Below are 23,792 nucleotides of genomic sequence, written 5' to 3' on the forward strand. Positions count from 1 at the left end.
AAATCAGGCACTTCGTCAAGCCAGAAAAACTCGTTATGAATTCTAATTCTTGCACTCTTTAAACTAATAGTCAACTCAAGGAGAAGAGATAGGCAAAGTGTGGCATTTGCAGGACTGATAAAAAGAAATGGTTTAATTTTTTAGATTTCAGGTGAACAGCATGCGATATCAGATAAATGGTTCTCGGTTGGCTGTCCTTGGCTGTACTCAAAATAATAAAGCGACGGTTTGTCATGAAGCATCAAAAGCAACTGTACTGCATGCAAGGTCAGACTAGCCTATAGACAAATTTGAGTATTACTTGCATATTACAGTTAATCAAATGTACAGTTAACTAAATTGTAAATTAGTGGGAAATTTAGGGTCAGTTCAATTTCATGTCATCCACAACGAAAAAAAAGAATTAGCTTTTCCTCTCAAAGAAGGTTTCATATCAACAAGTTCACAGGTGTTAAACTGGCCCGAAATGGAAGAGCGTAGGTGGCTAACCTTGATAAAATATAGGTGGAGTGTGAAATGAAGGTTTAGATGGCATAATACAGAAGAGCATGTGTTCCGTTAAGAGTGAAATATAGATATGAATCATAATTGAGTGAAAGGTTTGAGTAAAATAGTGTCCTGACATTTCTCCTGTTGTGGAGGTCACCTTAGCTTTGATATCAGTACAATAAAGTGGCCGATGTTTTTGCATGCTGCTTTTGACTCCAGAGTGACACGACACCAGGTCCCCAACAGGTGGCTGCGGCCAGTCTTGGTGTGACAGTGAAAGGACTCCTAGACGGAAGGTCAAAACAAAACACTTGCCAAGTGTGAGTGAAAATTGGCTTGGTAATTAATAAATGGTTTAGTTTGAATAATGCATGTTACTTGCATCTACAAAAAACGGAAATTTGATAATGAGTTTGAATAGATTTTTCTTTTCTGTTTTTCGCACTACTACTAATTACAAAATAAACAGATGGACAAAAATCTAGTTTTGTTATTAGGACGAACATATTATTAAAAAAAGTGCAATTGTCGCTAAAAATAGTTTTTATTGCTTAAAATAATAATCCCAAATCACTTGAAATTGAAAGGAATCCAAATCCAAAGGAATTTTGGATCGTATCTGAAAGCATTTGTGTCAGATAAAGCTTATCTATAGCTTAATAAAAATTTACTTGCGATAATGTGTTTTTTAATATGCAGTTTTCTTTGGTGGTAGATGTTCAAAAGCTCTAACTGGGGATGTTGATATGTTTTTTTGACTGGATTGTCTAGAGATTAAAGGGAATATATATGTGTGTTTTGCTGCCCGACCTCTAAGCAATAAGAAGAAACAATGGAGCAGAAACAGTTGTTCTTATCATTCATTTATTGCTTTGGTTTATCTCTCTAAGGGTTGTAAAGGTTCCGGATGATTTGTAATTTCTCTGCTTCCTTTGTAATTACTGGTTGGTTGTACAAATCCAAAAGAGACAGAGAACATCCCGATTTCTGTGTTTGTGACTGGCATGCCTGCAAACAAAAATCAATACTGCAATGTATTGCTCATCCCCTACTCTTCCCAGAATTTCTAATGGTGGATTTTCTGGCCATGACTCTTTTTTTCAGCTGCAGAAAACTTCCTTTTATTGTTACAGGGTAGCTTTTTAGAACGAACCAGATGACACATTGATTGATGTCTAAATTGATGATTCCCCCTTTCGTTCCCTTCACTTAAAATTAAGGGCATCAGAAAGAATAAAAGCCAGATAGCAAAAGAAAGTGGCATCTGTGATGGAACTGGAAAGTGAGAAATGAACGCCAGCATGAACTGGGATTGACTAGATGGCTCAGATAGACAGCAGTAACGATCTGAAGCAGTCTTTGTTGGTGTGAAAGAACACATGTCTGTGTGGCAGCTTTCCATTCATGTTTTCACTAATGTATTTGTATCGTTGTATCAGTATTGTAGGTTTAGCAAATTTTCAGCTACCCGAGTCTAGAGGAGTGAAATTGACCAAACTTGGAATGAGTTTGGTTTGTGGTATTTATTTTTTTTATTTTAAATTTTGTATAATTTTTTAAATTTTGTATTTATTTATTTTTTGATTTGTGTTGTGTACTAGTAATCGTGTTATGTTACAGGATAATATAAAAATATTTTTTCCTTCGTAGAATTGTGAGAGCAGTGCACTTTATACATCTGGTCATCTTTTCTTCTGCTTTCTTTTTATTTACTGCGTATGTTTACACAGTAGACTACCAGCACAACGGTGAATAAATATGTCATAGACATCATTAATCTTTAAATGTCTTCAGTCTGCTCACATCAACCTTTTCTGCTGGTTTTTCTTCATGTGCGATTATGCCGTGAAGGCTTTATGTATTTTACATGAAATCAAAGCATTTTAAAAAGTATGCTCTATTGTCAGTACATCCCAAATATTGTAGATTTAATTCAGACAAATAATTTAATTAATAACAATAAATTAATTAATTAAATTGATTTTAATGAGACAAATGTCTGGTTTGCTCTCAATGAGATGCATACATGTTAGAGAAATCCCAACAGATGAAGCGGAACTGCACTATAACCAGTGGTGTAAAGTTACAAATTACAAATACTCAAATTACTGTAATTGAGTAGTTTTTTTCATTTGTTAGTAGTTTTAAAAATGTGTACTTTTACTTTCCCTTGAGTACATTTTGAGTGCTGTATCAGTACTTCTTCCTCCACTATATTACTTCAACCTGCAGTCACTACTTTATTTTTCTTATTTATTGACCTTATTCTAAAATGCGGAAGTGTGCCTGTTTTCGCGATTGTCTTAGAACTTCCGATTCAGTTGCCTATGGGAGAAATGACAAGGAATAATAAACGGCAGAAAATGGTCAAACTACTTGCTCTACAAACAAATGTTTGCATGACTATACAGACCAAGTAGAATAATATAATAAGAAAATATCAAATTGCAACATCAAGCAGCGTAACGTGCAGTTTTTAACGTCAAAAAATAAATGAAAGTGAATGAGACCGGAAGTCTCAAGCCAAAAAGATTCAAATGGCATCGCCCGCTCGTCGGCGGAGAATAAGGTGAATAGGGATTAGAAAAATCAGTCCTGTGATCCCTGTCTAATCTGATCGCATATAGAAAGTAAGTCGCATCATACTGAACAACCTCAAGACATAGGGGATTTATAAATTTAGCAAACTGTTTGGAAGCTTTAAAAGTGTCCAAAAATATGTAAAAAATATGCATATGCAATAACTCAGAGGCTATTTAGATGCATGCCACTGAGAAGATGAATGATTTTACTGTATAATGACAGAAATGGTCTTAAACAGTAACTAAATGCACTACAGAATGTTTTTTTTTACACACACATCCACAAATTAAATGTAAATGCATCAGCTTTTTACAGCGTAATACTCACTACTCTTGTGTCATTTTAAAAGGGCTACTTTTTACTCATATTTTGAGTAATGTTTACAACAGATACTATACTGTATTTGCATATTTTTACTTTACTTTTAATTAAGGATGATTTTTCAGTACTGTTTCCAACCTTTAAAATGAAATCTATTTTGTAATTGGAAATTCACTTTTGATTTATGTTTTAGTTAAATGTTAAAAGTTAAACTAAATACATATTGAAGCGATATTTGAGCAAATATTAGACAAACGTGTGCCAAATTTTATTTTACTGCTTAATAATTTCCAAAAAATAATTTTACTAAACGTGTAATATTTATTGTTTAGAATCAGTACCGCATTGCTTGAAATTGATGTGTATCACAGATTAAAGCACAATTTTAATGTACTATATACTGTATGCATATTGCATTTATGCCATTTTAGTGGTGCCAATTGTACACACAACATAGTGTAACCACTTAGACCAAAATTTGAATATTCATTATTTTCTGTCAAGAAATATTTTAAAAGGTTCTGTTTAATTTAAGGTCTAGAACAATTAGTTTTTGGCATTAGGACAGCATTATGATGTTGTTTACAGTGGTGTGTACTTAAGGATGTAGTTTAAATGACATGCAGAATGTGTATTCATAATAAGTTTCGTCATGCTCTCACAACTGCATTAAACTTCCCCAACAGCAATCTGTTGCCCATTCTATGGGGACTACGGAGTTAGTAGGGGTGAAAATTGCCCTTTCTCTGGGTGATAATTTGCTGCAAGTCTCTCCATTTGACATTATAGGTGGATATGAAGTCGGCACTGGCTCTCTGGGCCTGGTATATTTGTCTCCTGACCTGTGGTGGCAGTGCAGGGTGCTGCATTCTCCCCCCTTGACACAAAGCTTTTTCAGAGAGGTGAAAACCAGCTGTCTGTCACCATCTGCCTTTCTATAAAACCTCAGCCTTTCCCAGCTGTGTGCCATGTGACATTCAAAATGTTTTTGGCACCTTTTAATGGGAACTATGTGTATGGATGGGTACTGTCTTTTTTTTTTTTCTTAGGCGTATGGGTTCAGAGGGACTTGTTCCAGAGGCTTTGATTGACTCACACTTGTATGCGTCCAATAATCAGAACTGAAGAATAGAGAGATTGCTTATTAAGATGAGGGGATTTCAAGCATGCTTTGAAACAATGAACAATTTCAAGACATTTGTGGGCGTTTTATTATTCTTTGAATAAAGTGATTTGAAATGTAATAGGTTTTAATCTGACATGTCAGGCAGGAAATTGTGCAGTCAGTCTTCAGCACTAACGGTATTGAGGTCAACAGAGTATTTGAAATTCTGCAGTCGGAAACAATATAGGGGACTTGTATATAGATACAGACTCCAGAGAAATATATTAACCTTTTTGAAAGGTGTGATGACATCAGGATATTTGATGAGTGGGTGCTAAAATGAAAAAATGTATATAGCTGGAAGCTTTTTTTCTTTAATGGTTTTAATTCACTCTGAAGGCTTCCTTGTGGACAAGAATTATAATTAAGTTGGGGACTTAACATCAGTTCAATCAGATGTCTTTGATTGATGTGCCACAGAAAGCATTTGAACTCTCACATCATTATATTTGTGAAATAACAGACACAGATTTTCAGTTCGATAGGGAATGTACTGTATTTGATCCTTGATCTTGCTCTGTTTAATTAGACGTGTGCTTGAATGTACAGCTGATGTCTTTGAAAGCTTCACTGTCTTGCTTTACTGATAAATATTACATTTGAAATAGCAAAACTTCTGGACTCCGTACTCTATCTATCAATATTTATCTGATTATGACTTCTATGTCATTATCTGCATTTAGTATCTCATTCCCTAATAATGTTCTTTTCCCCCAAGGCAGTTTTCCATTTATGTCAGTAGACATCGATGAAGCAGACAAAATGGTCTCGAAGGTATTTAACAGACCCACTAGTTTTTCAGTATTTTTTTGTGATTTTTTTTAATTATTTTTTTGCGATTAAAAATGATTGTTAGGTGTCAACCTGACACACTGACTACGTTCACATGGACATAAGTAATCAAATTATTTACTTTAATCTAATTAAGTAAATAATAAGACTAAGGTGTTTACATGAGTTGCTTTTTGAGTGTTACTTTCATGATCCCGTTTTGCATGTCATAGCACCTTCACTTTCATTCACGAACATTTCATGCATGCCCTCCATGACAAACGTGATAATGGACGCAACTATTACTGCTGGAATAGTGTTGTTTTAATTGAAGTTCATACCGCATGCTAAATGGTAAAAAAAAAAAAAAAAAACACTCAGCATTTCATGATGCAGGTGTCTGTGGACTGCACTAACTGGGTAGATGCAGAAAGTGTCAAACAGGCGCGCGCGCGCGCATGGGGACTATCCTGCCACAAATCGCTGCGAAAAGTCCTACATGATGGTAATAATTCGATTAGGGTGTTTACATGTCTGTAATGCACTTAAATAATGCAACTAAAATCGGCATACTCCACGTCTTAATTCGATTTCTCTTTAGTTCAAATATGACCTTAATCTGATTAATCAAAAATCTCTGTTTACATGGTAGACTCTTAATCTGAGTATTGTCTTAATGGCATTAAAATTGAATTATTGGTGTCCATGTAAACAGTCAATAACACATCATAGGAATATAGCTTCTTTATTTTGGTCTGAAACGGTAGGGATCTAAATTAAGCCAAAGGGAGTTGTATAAGTTGTATAACTATTACTTTCTCTCTCAGATTTCACTCTCCGCAGCATCTGACATCATGTACATCAATTAGGACATGCGTTAGGGCTTCCCCTACGGTAATATACCTAAAACACGGATTACCGTAAAGCTCATCAATGGAAGCATTTCCTCTTCCGTTTCAACTGCATCATTGTAAGCTGCTTGCTTTTCTGTCTATTCCACTGCTCTGTTTGTTAGATGTTTGCTCCCACTTTCTTTTGCAGTCTGAAGCTTGTCAAACACACAAAACGGCCAATTCGGGCCACAGGATGTCTAATCCAATCTTTAGATTGACTTCACATGTTATTCACTTGTGCTTCATCTGCTTCAATGCTTATTGCACAGGCAGCTAAACAATATCCCCCCCACATCCCCGCCTTCCATTTAATGTAATAATAGTCAGGGCTTCGGTAAGACATCATTTTTTGAAAAACACTCAATTACATCACGTGCGCTGCAAATGCAACATTTGTAAGTCATGTAAAACAATTGCAAACTGAAATAAATATAATTTGAATATATGGTTTGAAATTGGATGTTTTATTAGATTATTTACATTTTTGCGATTATTTTGTAAATTTTTAGTTAATTTTAAATATTTGCAACTTTTTGTTGATTTTTGCATTAGATTCAGCAATCGCAAAATCGCAAAAAAGTAGGGGGTATGATTTAACACCAATTCTCTAAAATTGTCTTGTGTCTAAAGATGCCGAATCAAAAGTTTAGTTTTACAAAAAGTGTTCATTCGTAAAATAAAAGAAGCCCCAGCTTAAATGTGTACCTGAAATGGCAAGTTCTTCCAAGTTTACAACAGACATTGTAATTGATCTCACATGAATATTTAAACAGCCTTCCTTTATTAACTTCCAGACGCAAAGGTCAAATGCACCTTTAAAGACTAAATATTAATGAAACACTATCTGTTGCTTTATCATTGACAAGGCATTAGCTTACATGCATTGTGCCTTGAAGGTTTTAGCAGTACATTAAAGCATTCCTGGTGTGAGTTTACACGAGCGTCGGCTATGGTAGAGATGGCATTGCATCAAGATCTCGGAACTGAGAGGCAAGCGGCCATTGGCACTCTGACCCCTCTAATTGTGTCCTCTCATCTTTCCCGTGCTCTCTTTTTCCCTCACTTTCTCTCTTCAGCCCACAGCCGCTTGCAATTACAGCATCTCTCACTTTGCTCCCCAGCGGCACATCAGCACAGTATTCTTACTACAAGGCAGGACACGACGTGCCACGCTTAAAAGCCGAAGCCTGTTTCTCACGCTGTTTAGCAAAGACTGTCAAAATATCACCTCATCGTTTCAGAGATGGCCACAGTTGTTACAGGGTTAAATTATGCGGTTGACATGGAACTGTTTTTAAATAGAAATTGGCAGGTAAAGGCTAACATCAGATGAGAGTCAATCCAAGCCTTGACAGCTTTTATTGATGTTGAAAGGGGGTGTGATTGTGACAGTAATTCAGTGTTATAGAAATGAGGAAAAACCTATTAGTCATCATCAAGCGTTTGCATTGGGGTGTTAATTCCAATCGGCTAGAATGATGCCCTGCAGTTCTCTTGTGAAAGTGTCATTTATTATCAAGTTGAATTCTCATTGCCCTCTGACTGCCAGTTAAGTAAGAAGCTTATTCATATTAGCCGTTGAGTCTAATGTTTAGACCTCTGAATGGGTTTTGTACACTTCCTCTGTTTTTTAAAATTAAATTTTAATTTACCATTTTAATTTTTGTATTTATTTACTTATGAACTTAACTTATGTTGCTCGCTTGCATATTTTGACCTTGGTAGAATGCTTAAATAAATACAATACAATACTGTACAATCAGAGTTGGGTGTAACACGTTCCACAGTAACATGTTACTGTATTCTAGTTATATTTTTGGGGAACGCAGTAATGTTACAGATTACATTTTAAATTTGTGTCATTTGATTACAGTTACTAAAGTGAGTGTAATTGCATTACATATGTATATATATATATATATATATATATATATATATATATATATATATATATATATATATATATATATATATATATATAGCGCAGATTAGCTGAAATGACACCCGAATCCGCAGCTTCATACTAATCATCCACCCACCACTCGCCCCCACATATAATTTTATCTGATATATATATATATCCGCACCCAACCCACACCCGATCGTCATTTTAATAATTCTAATTCTTGTTTTAGGCATGATGATAGGTCACAGTGGATATTAGCAGATTCAGTGAGCTAGAATCTGCGCATCTCTGATAGTAAAATAATATGTTAATCTTAAATGTTTTTTAAATGAAAATTTATTTATAAAAACAAAAGTTTGTCTTTAGACAACATTTTCTTTATTTTCAAATAGATACAGAAAGTAAAAATTAGACATTTTAGCTTTTACAGATACACAGAAACAAGATAACAAAACGGGTGCCACTTCAGCCTAAACCCCAGCTATGTTGTGTTCACTTGGCCCTTTGCACTGTGCAAAAGCAGAATAGCATTTACTGTGCTTGGATTCGGGCGATTCCGCCTCACTTCCAAAACGCAGCCAGCTGCACTGAATGAGCATTTGCTCGCACTGCTTGTTGTAGGAATGAACAAGATTCTCCTCGCAAGGCAAACTCCACACAGAAACGCCAACTGAACCTGCCAGGGCTTTAATCACATTTTCTGCTGCAATGTCAGTTAATGAGCACACATTTTTAAATTGCTGGAGATAATAGCTGCTAACAAGAGTGGTTGCTTTTTCAAGTGGAAATACAGACATTACTTTGATTTCATTTAACGTAAAAACAAAAATATAACTGTGAAGTGCAGTCTCCAGACTCTAAAGAACTTCCGACTGTGTTTAACTCGACCAGCAACTTGTTCAAGCACAAGAACAGAAAGCATTCTATGAAAATACTTGTTGCCAATCAGGACACTGGTGCCCAAAACACAGAAGCCCAACTCTGTCTTAACGGGCTAAATTGGATCTTTGTTCAGCTTCGGGAGTAAAGGTAACTTCCGAAAATGTGAAGTAAAGTGTAGCCGCTTATGGGGCCATTCACAAACATAGCTTTTTTATGCACAAGTTTGTTATTTTTAGATGTAGGCACGTGGATTGCACACGTATTGGAAGCAAAGTGCACACGGCGCACACGCAGATCGACATGCGTTAGTTATGTGCCTATGCGGGTCCAAAACGCTTACACATTGCTTAATACACACAGGATGTACAGCAATACACAAACATCTTTACATGTGAAAAAAAGGATTAAAATGTTACAAAATGATTATTTTTTACATAAATTTAAAAACCAGTACCTCTATACCTTCATGTTGGGGGCTTTTTTCAGTTTATTCATGACAATTTGCATTTATATAATGTAATTATTAACAGCATTATTTATTAAATGCATATTTTTATTTGTTTTAATGAAAAAAAGTTTAGATTTGTCCACCTTTTGGGTTTTGGAGACGTTTGCATCACCAAACAGGGCATAAGAATAAGACGTGTGTTTGGACCACAGTTTGACCACACTTCGTTAATATTATTAATTTATTTGTTTGCTGGAAATAAGAAATGAATTTAGAAATAGTTTTGAAACAAATGTTTGCGCTTAGCAAACTAAATTAAAAGTGTATTCTAATGGATGTCTTCAGTAGAGTTCTAACAACACCGTTTTCTTATCCATGAAAGTAAAGGAGTAAAGTAAAGAGTTCTTTATTCTCGCACTGCAGATGGTCTGTTTAACTGTTTTCTCATTAGTAAAGCATTCAGTTTTTCCTCTTACAAAGTCCGCCATATAAGTAGCAAATGCGCCATGGCACGATGCAACTGACTCTTAAAGGAATTGAGAGATGAGACTGATTAATTTAATGCACATTATGCTCAAAAGACACCTAGAACTCATTAATAGAATAAGCACACCCCTGTTAGACCATGCGCCAGGGAGCAGATCGTATTTTTCCATCCTTAAAATAGCAAAAGTGTATTTGGACAAACCCTTAATGCTTTTGCGCCTTTCGCTTTAGACTTTGCGCCTAGATCATTAAAATAGAGCCCATTGTAATGTTTTTTTTTCAGTTAATATTAAATTACTGAAAGAGCTGCAGTTTATTTAGTATTTTTATAAGTTTTAAAAGTAACTTCCAAGTAAAGTAATTAGTAATCTTATTACTTTTTATATGAAGCAATTAGTAATGTTATCAAATGACAATTTTCCAGTTGCAATCAGTAATTTGTAATTGAGTACGTTAGATAAAATACCCAACACTGAATACAATACAATACAATACAAGTATCTTAAATAAAACTCAAGGAAAATGTGAACAATTGAAACGAGAACCTGAAAATATAGTAAAGGCAGCTGATGACTGTCCCATTGTGATATATGAGGTTCCTTTTGAAGGCATGTCGTTTTTTCTAATTCAGACATGAGTAATTACAGCTGGACTTGCCTAGTTAATAGTGACCTACAAACAGCTGAAATTGGAGCAGTATAAATGAAGTGGCCATCTAACGGAGCCCTCAGTTATGCTCTCCATAAATAGATGCTTGAATACATTGATCTTTTTTAAAGTATGCTGTAAAAAAGTGGTATGCTGCTTTACAAAATGAATCAGCATTATCAAATGTTTGGTATGTTAAAAGTGACATTTTGACTATGCTTTTTTTCAAATTAGTTTGATTTGATGTATACTGTTTGTTATTTCCTTTTTAGTTTTGCATCTCATTGGGGGAATTTTTTTCTCTTTGTGATGCTTTTCTGTGTCGCTGTCAAAGCGTTTTTGTGTAAAGAATGTTAAGAACCATCATTTCAAATGTGTCTTTAGACATTGTTGTCATATTCTTTAGGGATCCTCATTTGAAACATTGCTCGCAGTAACAAATTCTTATTTATGCGCTGTATTATACTGAAAGAATAAAGGCACACACACAAAAAAACTAACTACATCCCTGCCCTGTAGTGTTTCTGTTGGAATGCTTGGCTTCTCATGTAGATCTTAACTAAAAACAAATGACTATGCGACATTATTCATTTTAGATTTTTTAATATATTTTTTAATAACTAAAAAAGAAATTAATACATTGCAATCACATTTTTTTAAATGTAGATAGTAGCTTGTGTTTATACTGTAGCTTGCAGTGTTTTATTTCCTAACTCCCTGCTTTCAAAAGTCTGGCATGTTTTTTTATACAGTAATTTTATTGGTTTTGTTAAGCTAAATAAATAATCGCATAGTCAATTGTCAGGCATTTTGCAGTCATTTTGTTTTGAAGGGCACAGTATGTGACTGGCAAAATTCAATCACATTTCATTCTAAATGTGCCTTTGGGAATTGATTTAGGTAATACATTGTTGATTGTATAATGTGCTGTATACAATATTAAGTTTGTGGACATACAATGGATCAGTTTGTTGTTTGCAGGGATAATCATTATTTATGGCTACTTTTTCACCTTTGGTATAGAAACACTAAAATAAAAATAAAAAATCAGGAAAAAAAAACAGCAAATAAGAAAGAAAAATAGTGGCATTGATTGCAGGAGATATCAAAGCTTGTTTTTATTTTTTTTAACTAAAACTTGGCACGCAGAATAAGTTTTCTTGCCAATTTCCACATAGTCTAAACATGAATTTAGTGTTTGATTTGGACTTCAAAACTCTGTCTGCACCTTTGAAACTAAGAATACCTTGATAGTCAAAACAAGATAAAAAAATAATATAAGAGAAACCCAACTTTCTACTGTTCATCATGTTCCAGATGCACTGAGGCATGACACACTGCACGTGTCATAACCAGCCAGGCAGATTATTGTGCTAAATGAGCGGCATTAACGTCTTTGATAAATTGTTTTTAAATCTGCTTGTAATTTCATTGGCAGTAAATTTCCACAACTCAGAGAGCAGTCATCTATTCCTCAATATCAGCTTACATGGCCCCTCCCAACTTGGCTTCTAACTGTGTTAGCTCCAAAACTAAAGTGGTCATTAGGTGCTTTTTTTTTTCTCTACGGCTCGGCAAGTAATGTTGGTAAAATGCTAATGCTTAATAATGATCCCTTCGTCCATTTCTGGATTACTTTTCAGCTGAATGGCAATGCATCAAAACATAAAGCATTTTGAGGCTCATTAAGGAGGCATTATACGATGAGGTCTGCGGAGCGGTCACACGGGCCTGGTGATGGATGTGAAAGCGATCCGCTGCTGAAACCCGGTTAGGTCGACTCTCTGCGGTAAAGAGGGCTGCTCTCTGACATGAAGAGGAGGAGGAGGAGGGCCCGCCACCGGACCCGGCCCATCAGAGCATCATTAGTGTCCACTTTGAGCCAGTGACAGGAATTCCATTCCAGACTGAACTCCAGACCTGAGTGTGGGGCGGTGATAGCTTGCAGAATCACACGCATGGGAGTAATAAAGGCCTTTATGCAGTGTTGATGCTGTCTTACAGCATAAATGCAGAAGTATATATTTTCAAAATCAATGGGTTGCCTGAACACCATTGCAAAATGGCTGATTTATGCACAGTGATGGCATATCGGTTTAATGCCATACTGAAATGCTTAACGGTAACTGTGAAGATTCTACTTGACACGGGTGGTGTCAAAAACAAATCACTCCCGTTATATTGTATAACAAGAAACAATACTATACTGGAACTATACCCTGCTCAGTATGCACATTAAAGTTAGCAGCTTAGTGTCAGATTTCATGCAACAGAAACCAGTTTCTAGAATGGACAGCAGAATCTCTGCCTTCTTAAATCCAGCATTTCTACTGTATAAATAGTGCCATGGTACTATTTATAATGTGATCTGATATTGATATGGGCTGTTTACACCTGGTCACTTTTTGTGCTCTTTTTCTCATTGTATAGTTATCCGATTGTGAAAAGGACATGTGAAAATTCCCGCCAAAGAGTTTTTGAGAGGGATATAAATCCAATCACTCAAGCAACTTCAGAAGGTGGTCTTGGATGCTTTCCAGGTAAAACTGGACAAGTCTAAATGCATCTGATTGTTGAATCCACATGCACATCTGTTATTATTTGAGTGTATTATGGGCTTTTTAACATAAGTAACACTGCAAATGCAACAAGCAACACAATGCCACAGATGACAGATTCGGATGTTTTTTTTTTTTTATTCTATTTTTGACCAGTCATTAACCAGTAAATAATGACATTAGAATTTTAGATGAATATCAAGTGGCAGCATTATCCACAGGGATGCATTACATTTCTGTAGAAACCTAGAAAAAAAATGAAAAATAGAACGTTTCATTAATTTAGAAAGCTTTGTATTTTTGCTAGAGTAGGTTATACAAAATGTACATGGGTTGGACAATGAAATGCAAACACTAGCCAATTTAGTGTTGGAGGTCATTGCTAAGTTTGACCAGCATGGTGGCCAACTATGTTGAGTGTGAAAGTTTAATTAGCAGAGTAATAGCACCGTTTTACTAAAATATTGCAATGCACACAACATTATGGGTGAAATCAGAGTTTAAAAGAGGACAGATTGTTGGTTCTGGCGCATCATTGTATAGACAGCAAGTCTATGTGATGTATTAAGATATTCATGGTAATGTCAGCATACCACAAGAAAGGACAAACTACATCCAACAGGAGTAACTGTAGATGCTAGACTAAGCTGAAAGGGATGTCTGGGTGCTCACCCGGATTGTATAAAAATAAAAACAGTGCTGCCCAAGTCACTGCTAAATTAGATGGGCATCTCAACTCTTCTATTTCCACCAAAACTCCACAGGGTCAATATACATGGCTGGGGCGCTATAGCCAAAACCTTTGGTCACAATGCCAGTTGTTGATTTAAATGGTGCCACCAGCAGAAATCTTATCATGTGGACAATGTAAAACATGCATTGTTCTCTATTAAGTTACATTGTGGAGATGCCCCAAAGAAACGTTCCACCCAAACTGTTAAATGCTCAGAATGAAGCATGGGGGTGGATGAATGATAGTTGCAGATGCAGTGTTTCCTCTAGGATTTTTTTCCAACTGTGGCAGCAACCCTTTACACAAATATTACAACTACCTATGGCGTTTTTCAATGACAAATGTTGTGATGTGGTATTACAATTCAAGATCGCACTCATTTAATACGAGCATGCAAATCTCTTTGCTTAAGCATCAATTTCCTCATGCACAAAACTTCTTACACACCCCTTAAATATGCTCAATCACAAAAATTCTTGTGCACTCTCAAATAATTGCTCCAACATTTACTAGATTTGCTAGGAATATTTATGAGTGTCTCCTTTAGACCTACAGAATGGCATTGATGCGTCCTGAAGTAAAGCGAAATGGCTAAAAACTCCAGCAAGATAAAGTCATTGTATGCAAAACCTAGCCTTTACAAAGTATAATTCTAGAAACTGTGTTCATCATAAGTGAAAGCTACGTTGTGTTTGCTGGCCTCACGCATTGCGCAGCTCAGTCAGTCAGTCAGCATATCACCTTAAACGGTTATAACAGTAATAATTTACTTACCTTTTAATAGATTTTGGTGTGATTATAACCTGCTATTTAAAAAAAAACAACAACAGCGACTGTTTTGAATGAGAATCTGTAATGTAGATAAATTTTGGTGTGGTACCCCGCCATGGAAGACTGAATGTAGCAGAAGTTGCAATATACTGAACCTGGAGATCCATGTGCACCCAGTAGTTCATACATTTTATCCTGTGCCGTGTATCCGGATGATAATGCACCAATACACACAGCAAAAAAAAAAAAAACAAAACAATAAAAAATAAAAATAAATAAATAAATAAATAAAAAGCAAAAACAAACGAAAACAATTTATAACATACTGTGCATCTGATGCTTTAGTTAACAGAACCTAGTTAAATCAGTATATTTTGCAAGATTTGATGAATAAAAACTTGATTGGATGATTGTCATTTAATAAGATAAAAGAATTTAAAAAAGATAAATCGGATTAAACCTGTTAAACTTACCAAAGTAATAAAAACAAAAGGTCTTGATTATCTTATCAGTGATAATTGTTACACCTTAAAAAAAAAAAAAAAATCAAGCAATGTGACTTGCATGCAATGTTTGCTAAAGTTAGTTTTCTGGTACTTGCCAAAATAATATCATAACCAATTTTCGACAGGCTCTCCACTGCTAATACTGCTTTGTTCCTGATTTAGCAGATAATAAAAATTATATTACAAATAATTAAAAATTAATGTTTTTTTTAGGAAATCAGTCCACGTATTTTTATAACCCTAGTATTATACTAGACTAAAGCAGCTGTTGTTTAATTTGCAGGTTTAATTCGGTTTAAAGTTAGTTTCCTCTGTCCTTAAATGCCTTTATCTTCAAGAGGCTTTAAAGTCATCCTGTTTAGATTTATTGTCCGCTTAACTAACTTGTGTGTTAGTTTCATTGATTACAGCTGAATCCTCCCATGACTTGCTGTAGGCTTAAAACAACAAAACAACAATTCAAAAGGGGGGAAAAAACATTCCAAGCAGAGCAAAATCAGTCCACATGCCTTTGACGATTGATTTTAGATAAACTTTCCCTAGACGTGTGATTATCTATCTCAGGTTAATGCAGTAACAAACATAAGCATGCTTTTCTGTTGAGTCAGGGTGGTTTGTTTTGGCCACTGAAGAAACCCAAGACTGTGCTTTTTAAGATATCTGTCAGGGCTGTTCTTTAGTCAGAAGAGCACAGTAGCAGAAATATGCATAATTACCTCGACTCCTTTTTCTTTGACCTCTCAGAAGTCTTGGGTAAAAGCAGACAGTCTCTTCCTGCAGTGTCATATCCAACATCTCCCTTCTTCTTTAATTTTCAGGGTCACATTGCAACTATGACTGAATATGCTTCTTATTAAGCAGTGACAGGTCTTTAGAGCGATTAAAAATCCGCCTCTTCATAGCATCTCAAGTTAGCTTTTGTCAACATTGTTGATCTGACAAGTCTGTTGTTCCACATTGGCACATCCGCCTCATTACCATAATTGCTTAATTGATGAAATTTTCTCCTATTAGACATGAAAACCTTTGGTGCCACAGCTGTAAAATGTGTGAGAGGGGTATGGCTTGCTGACTGCAGTTCTGTTGTCAGTTTCTGAATCATAACTACACTATCTTTATTTTTGACCCAAAGCTGGCCAGTATGACTCCTTTCCCCTTGTATGTGGTTTCAGCTTCTGTCCCTTGTCTCCAATTTTAAGAGCATGTTTGCTTGTTTGTCCTCCCGGTGTGTGCGTGTGCAGTCTTCATTGCTGTCAGCTGTGTCAGTTGAGTGTTAAAGAGAGGGCCGCGCTTGGAAGCTACGGTGAAGAAACACTCCTCTGAAACCCTGCTCACCCGCTTGTTTTACGAGGCTTCATAAAAGTGTCATCATTGGTGTCAATGCAATGGTGTCCTCTGCGTCCTCTTTTTGCAATTTGTGACAGCGTATATTGCCCAAAACCACACAGCTTCAATGAAAGCCTCAAGGCCGCTACTCTTTTCGGCCCCATAACCGGTTGTTCTAGGTTTCTGTTTGATTGGTGCGCTCAAAATGATTTAGACTCCCAAAATGCCCAGCTTGTAAGATAGGGAGTATTAAACTTTTCTTTATTTATGGCTGGCTACAAAAAGCATGAATTCTCCAAGCTCAACATCAAGATGAAATATGAGCACTTCACTTAGCATCTTATCATTTGCTTGGCATCATCAAGTCGTTTTTTTGGAGGTGTTTGAGCAAAACATGTGGAATGAAGACCTAAATATTGATCTGAATTTTATTAAGGAGAACTGGCTAGCTCTTTTTTTCTCAACTAAATAACAATTGTTTATTGCAGATTATTTACAGTTTATGAATGTGAAGATGCTGTGTCTAGATAAGAATTTGAACCAAAAATTGATACTGTAGACCACGCAAGATGCTTAATGTACGGTATATGATTCCCTTTAAAGATTTTCTATTTCTGTTAACCAGAAATTGAATTTCTCTTCTGATGGTAACAATGCTTCTTTTTCTTTGTTTAATTCCTTTGAAAATGTAAATATATTCATGGTTTATTATTTTTACTTAAATGTTTAGCCTTCAAATAAACCTGTCATTTCTGCAAGTTTATGTAATATTTTAAAAACTGAACAAATAACATGTGCATATCTTTATTTAACCAATAATTTTATCCCTTTAACTTAGAAATTAAAATAGCTATTATAACAAATAAAAATCAATCACATCAATGTTAGGTAAATGATATGACAGGTTCAAGATAATCTAACACTTTTTTTTTAATAATTGAAAAAAAATACAAATAATAATAAGTAGGACTGCACAATCATTTGAAATTAAATCAGTATAATGATTAAGTAAAAGCTTTAAATCTCATGCACATCTTTTCATGGAAAATTCATCTGCTTGGGCAATTCGTTTTACCAGCAGGGAACAGTTGATGTAAAGGACAAATAAAAATAACATGGCAAGGCAAGTTTATTTATATAGCACATTTCATGTAAAATGGTAGTTCAAAGTGCCTTACATAAACATGAGTAAAAGAGACAAGTATAAGAAAATTTAAACAAATTATAACAGCGATTAAAAACATTCAAATGTTTTAAAACAGGTTTTAAAAGAATAAAATAAAAGAAAATAAACATGCAATCTGCCAGATGTAGCACAGTATTCATTCAGTAAAGGCACAGCTAAACAGCTTTGTTTTAAGTCTTGATTTGAATATGCCTAAGGTTGGAGCACATCTGATCATTTTTGAAGCTGAAGGCAGATTCACCTTGCTTTGAATGAACTCTTGGAATTTTTAATTACTTGATCCTAATGATCTGAGTGACCTGTTTAGGGAGCATATCTGTAATGTATTGAGGTCCTAGGCCATTTAGTGACTTAGACAAGTAATAACAGATTTAATAGATTTAAAATCTATTAAATAGTAATAGATTTAAAATCTATTCTGAATGTAGCCAGTGTAAAGAGCTGAGGACAGGTTTGACGTGCTCGGATTTTCTGGTTCTGGTAAAAATCTTGGCAGCAGCGTTCTAGTAATATAAAAATCTTCAAATAACTCTCAAACTGTTTTTCTTTTAATAATTTATTAATTTTCAATTAGAAGATCTGCATATTTTAGCTCCAATATGCTTCCCATAAATTAGTTGCACTTGTTGTTAGTCTGGATTTCACAGTGTGCTTCTCTTCACACAACAGAGTGCTTACAGTATGTGTCATCAGCTGTAAACGTGAGCTCTTTCCACTAAGATTTCACCATCAGACATTGTTTACGTTTAAGCCTGGATCCTGTCTTGTGCATGCTGCTGTTTCATTGCCAAGTGATTTGTTAAAATGCCAATATTATATTTTCTGATTTTGTTTCTTCCCAATAAAACCTGATACATATGTTTTTATTTTAAGGGCAACGAATTTCATGCAGACATTTTTGGTGTACTGTATATCACTAGTGGATTTATATTACAAGTTGACGTATCAAGGTTTAATAATAAATAAGACATTCTCAATGTTTACAAACAAATAAGCCTTGGGATGTTGTGACAAAGGTTTTCACTTAGATCATAAAGTTTGCTTGTTAAATGTATCTTATTTGTGCTTGCAAGTTTTATCTGTGGGGCTCAAGCTATAATTTATATCTAAATAGTTGTTTTCCTCTGCAATATTTGAAAAAGAATATTCATATCATAGTTAAACATGCAATAGTTAAATGTTAATAATCTGTATTAAAAATAAATTGTGTAAGACTATGAAGTGAGTCTGCTATGGAGGATGAATGGTTTTGAAGTTTTGAAGCACACCACAAGTTTATTCATTCATTCATGCATGCATTCATTTATTTGTTTGTTCGTTTGTTTGTTCGTTCGTTCATTCATTCATTCATTCATTCATTCATTCATTCATTCATTCATTCATTCATTCATTCATTCATTTATTCATTCATTCATTCATTTATTCATTCATGCATTCATTCATTTATTTCTTATCAGTTTTTACAGTACAATGACAAATTTGGAGCAGTATCATTGTTTTTAAATTAACAAAAAATACAAGTGCTATTTAATACAATTTATTGGTCAAGTTTATTGAATCTAAAATTTTCGTCCATCATAAAAAATTTGAAGGGGGTTAGTTTTTTTTCCCTCCACTTTTCGCATCTGAAAAAGTGCTTTGAGAGGTGTTTTGACAGTTTAGAGCCACCTTACAAGCGAAAAGCTAAATACAGAATGGCATCATTTGAGTTGCAGATAACTTTATGACAAACACAGCGCATAAAATAAAGACAAAATGTGGCGGACAATGAGAACCTATATATGCTGCAGTGACTGGAGCACCTCTCTCCTGCTGCTGCTTGTTGTGTGTGTGTCAATACATTTGACGTACTGCCCATAGACATTAAAATAGAAAGCCTGGTTCACTTTTGATCTATTGCTTCAACACATCAATGCGGTCACCATCCTTATAATGTCTATAAGTACTGTCAGTCTCTCTTCAAGATTTATTTACGTATGTGAATGTGTGAAGTATAACAAGCAATGTATCAAAATTCCACTGATTCCCTGAAATAAACTTTGCATATTAACTTTGCATATTAATATTAATATAATTAATATATTAATATAATTTTTGTACTTTGGGGAAAAGAGGAGAACACATCACTGCTTGAACCGAATCCGAAATATTTTTCGTTTTTTTTTCATAATGAATGAATTAATAGTCATTGTAGTCAGTGTGCAAGATTTGTTTACGTAATGACTTCATTGTGCAAAGACCTTTAGTTGCATACTGAAAAAAGTCCTTCGAGTATTGTTAAAGTGTTGTTAAACAATACACATTTATTGTATTATGTTTATGCTTTTTTATCCACTGTTAACAAGCATTAAAAAAAACAAATCTAAATTAGTCAGGGAAGGACAATAGATGTGATATTGAATGATGAACTTTTAATTTAACACTTTATTGTACGATTGTTCAGTCATAAGATAATAAAAAAATGTAATATATTAATATAGAAATTAAATGTCCAAATTTGCCATAAGAAAAAGATTTGTGCTGTAAATTATTTAAAAGGGACTAACTAGAAGTTTTCACGGTATTTATGTGTGACAGTTTCCAGAAAAGCATGCATAAAAGACTGCACGACAGACATTTTTGTTTCTACAATGCGAGAAATACACAGTGACAACACAATGGCGATGCATATGTGGCTTATTCAAACTACTGTTTAATTGGTTGCCCTTGTCATGGAAACAACATACTACTTGTCTGTGCTACACTAATACAGAGATTTACAGATGGTACAATGCTCTTTTTGTGACAGTGTGTCTTGCCTTGGCGATTTGGAAGTGTAACTGAAATGACAGGAACTGTAAAGATTCAGCGGCAAAGTACCCACAGCCGTACTGTATCACGTCAGCATCCATTGAAGAGGACAAATCTAATCTCATTTACACTCTTTATTTGCCTTGACAAATGTGTGATGCTTATCAGTAGTATTTGAGACGTTAAGCTGTTTGCAAAAGCAATGCCCAGTTCCCTTTGGATATCGCCAACCGTAGAGATGTCAGGTCAGTTCAGTGAACACAAAAGGCAGTAAGTGCTCTTTGCAATCCGTGTCAGTAGGAAAACACACAAGACACTGCTGCCGCTCATGCATTGTAATACAGCAGCCTTTGGGAACATGGATTGATTTGTCATGAGGCCTAACGTAAAGTTTGGGCTTTTTTTCCGGAGCCTGTGGCTTTATCTCATCAGTGGCGAATTGATCAGAGGTCACGGCATTCATGTGGGTCATTGACAGACAGCTTGATCAATGCCGGTGGGCGTCAGAATGGAGGATGTCTGAGGCAACCTGTTGATGTTCTTAGTCTGTGAGGACTTTCGAGTCATTGCTAGTTGAAGACATAGAGATGATTTACATAGGCCTCTAATGCTGGTTTTCTGTCGCCTTGTGTTTACATTCAGTCCATAAATCCAGAGTAATATTTTCCCATATATAAAATTATTTAGGGGTACATTCATTAATGTATAACTTCACTAGTGTAATACTGCTTCACCTTGCACCTTCAATGTTTGCAAATGTTTTAACCCATTACTATTGACACAGAGATATGCAATGGATGTAGTCTCTTCAGAGGTAAAATAAAATAATGTTTTCTGCTCAAATCTATAATTTAAAAAAAAAAAAATTTAATTAACAAAAAAATTGAATATAACATTAATCTGAAGATAATTAGAATGGAGCCTTTGTTAATCTTAGTGGTGTAGACCATAATGATTACATAATGGTTTTAGTCACAGATCAATTTTTTTGGATCAGGAGTAAAATGTAATTTGCTTCCCATTTATTACAAAAACAGTACTGCAAGAAACTTTTAGTTTTAACAAAAATAACTTAAAACCTGTAATTTTATTAACAATAAAAAATTAATAGCTGAATAAAATAAATTGTATAATATTCAGTGCATTGAAAAATTACTATTACTGTTACTGATAATGCTAAATGTAGGATTCTAATATTAGAATTTGAACAAACCATATTTATTTTTAGTCTCATTTTCAATGAATGATTCAGTTATTCACTCATAAAATAGCATGTTTCATTGCTAGATGGATAATTTAAAAAAAAAATTGTTCAGTGGGATATTTTTGATGGCCACCTATTGGTTAAATACTGTAATTTCTGCCTACAACTTTCATTTTTGAGTATCAAGTTAAATGCATATGATGGCGATTTTAATCTTTACCATAAACATCAGTAGTTATATCTAAACTAGAAACCCACCACATCCCGAATAACCTACCACAACTTTTCCCGTCATCGTTGTATTTTACAGGAAAGCCTAAATGCTTTCATACATGTGTTTTGAATGACATGAGAGGGGATCTCCTTGCAAACGTTACACATTTAATAAAGTAAAAAAAAAGTATCAATTCGCTAGTCACATGTGTTCTGAACCGTAGGTTATGATCTGTATTTGTATGTAATCGGTAGTGAACAGTGGGATCATCCATGGTCCGTTACACCCCTAGTTAATTTGCATGAAGCAAAATAAATCTAAATAATAATATTAAAAAACAAACAAACAAAAAAAAAAACACTAGTATTTTCTTTTCTTTGCAAATTTCTTGAACTGTTTTGTGTTCTTCTGAATGTACTTTATATACTTTACATATTTTCTTATCTCTACTTATTTTTCAGAGTTAATGATTTTTTCCTAGATGTACTTTATGAAATATTGAGCAGAAAGATTGTATGACATTAATAGATTGTGTGCACTTCCCTTCCTTTCCTACATTAATTGATTACTCTTGTGGCTTTTGTTCTTGTTGTTGGGTTAAGCGTTACATTACATGCAGAAATTGTATGCTGAGAGAGAAAGGTGAGAAATGCTGCAAGGAAAACAAAAATCCAAATCCTAATGTTTTGAATGACCACATTATACTGTAGTAGCACTGCCTGCATAGATACTGTGGAGGTGCAAAACTGATAATATTCTTAATTTAAACATTTGAAAGTGCATTGTTTTGTTGTAGGAAAGTGACAGTAATTTGACAAGGTAATTTTTTTTAATGAGCCTCTATGGTGGTATACAGTAGCGTAATATAAAATTATTGGAACATGATTTTTTTTTTCTCATTTTGAGCAGCCCTTTGTTTTGGGTACCAAAATCGTGGCCATGAATGCTGCCAATTAAAGCTCGGCGAAGCGCACACAAACTGTGCATTACCCATGGTTGTTACTGTCAAGCTTCATAATAAAAAAAAGAAAAGAAAAGAAGAGAACAGAAAAAAAGTCTTATGAAAGCACCCCATACTCCGGCTCTTTTTATTTTAGTCATTGAATTTAAGTTCATGGAAAAAGTTCTCTCTGCTGTAGCTGTCAAATGTGTTTTTTTTTTCTCCAAACAGCATGGTAAAACTCCCTCCTAGGTGCATCATTTTCCCAGTGTTATGCATAATCTGTAGATAAAGGTCTCAGCTTTTGTTGAAAAGGATTACATTTTTCTGAAGTTTATTGTTGATTCTGTGTAGAACTCTGGAGCAGAGGACTAAATAAAACTCGTCATTCACACACAGTGACTGGGATTTAAAACTTGAATGAAAAATGGCTTGGTTAACGGTTTGATAGATGTACACTAGAGGTTGCATACAAACGGTCTCATCTCATCTCTTTGTGTTTATTATGAACTTCTCTTTGTAGAGTGAGGCTCATCTGTGACTCCAAAATGATTTTGTGTCGCTCTGCATTCAAACTCTGCTTTCATCCTTTTATACAATTGTATGAAACATGCAATAATGCTGTCTCTGCAGCAAAAGTTCAGTAGTTTGTTTCTGAACCATTTCGTGGTTCTCTAAACCAATTTAGGGACTAGTATAAACTCTAAATCTGTCTGTATAATAAAAATTAAATGACTATGGTATTTAATGCTAGTAATACATAAAAGTTAATTATATACTGTATTAAACATTACTCTGTCGATTGATAAACCACATGTGCAACATGGAAATATCACGTTGATGAACTCTAAATAATGATCACATTAAATATCATGCAGGGCAGTCAGCTGCATATTTCACACTTACACAGGAAAGGGTTAAATTAACTCGGGCTGAACAAGGTCAACTTCCAGTTACAACCAAAAACGCATG

General features: G+C 34.7%; 1 long non-coding RNA gene across 1 annotated transcript; it reads right to left on the reverse strand.

The window, feature by feature from the left end:
• Positions 1 to 21,321: 21,321 nt before the first annotated feature.
• On the reverse strand, positions 21,322 to 22,896 carry LOC141386129 (uncharacterized). The gene is made up of 2 exons (XR_012407268.1): positions 21,928 to 22,896; positions 21,322 to 21,880 (listed from the first exon to the last, which is right to left on the reverse strand). It is a non-coding gene; the product is annotated as an uncharacterized lncRNA (long non-coding RNA).
• Between the last annotated feature and the right edge of the window lie 896 nt (positions 22,897 to 23,792).

Source organism: Danio rerio, chromosome 1 (genome assembly GCF_049306965.1).
Source record: "Danio rerio strain Tuebingen ecotype United States chromosome 1, GRCz12tu, whole genome shotgun sequence".
Taxonomy (NCBI): Eukaryota; Metazoa; Chordata; class Actinopteri; order Cypriniformes; family Danionidae; genus Danio; species Danio rerio.